Here is a 255-nt window from a genome sequence, read left to right as displayed (position 1 = left end):
TCTTTTTCTTCTAAATCGCTCAACTTTTCTCAAAAATAGCAAGAAGATTTAATGGAGGCTTAACCTCCCTTTTATATACCCTTCCCAAACAGGAAGGTCGACTACCACATGTAGCCTTCACCCACATGCATGTTTTCATAGAAATCATCCATGCATGCATGTAACCCATATACACATACACATGCATCTTCACATATACATATACACACCTTATGCATGTATTTTATCATCTATACAATTATACCCACATACTTA

This window comes from Cynara cardunculus, assembly GCF_001531365.2.
Source record: "Cynara cardunculus var. scolymus isolate 2C chromosome LG 12, CcrdV1, whole genome shotgun sequence".
NCBI classification, from domain to species: domain Eukaryota; kingdom Viridiplantae; phylum Streptophyta; class Magnoliopsida; order Asterales; family Asteraceae; genus Cynara; species Cynara cardunculus.
Note: the sequence above shows the minus strand (reverse complement) of the source record.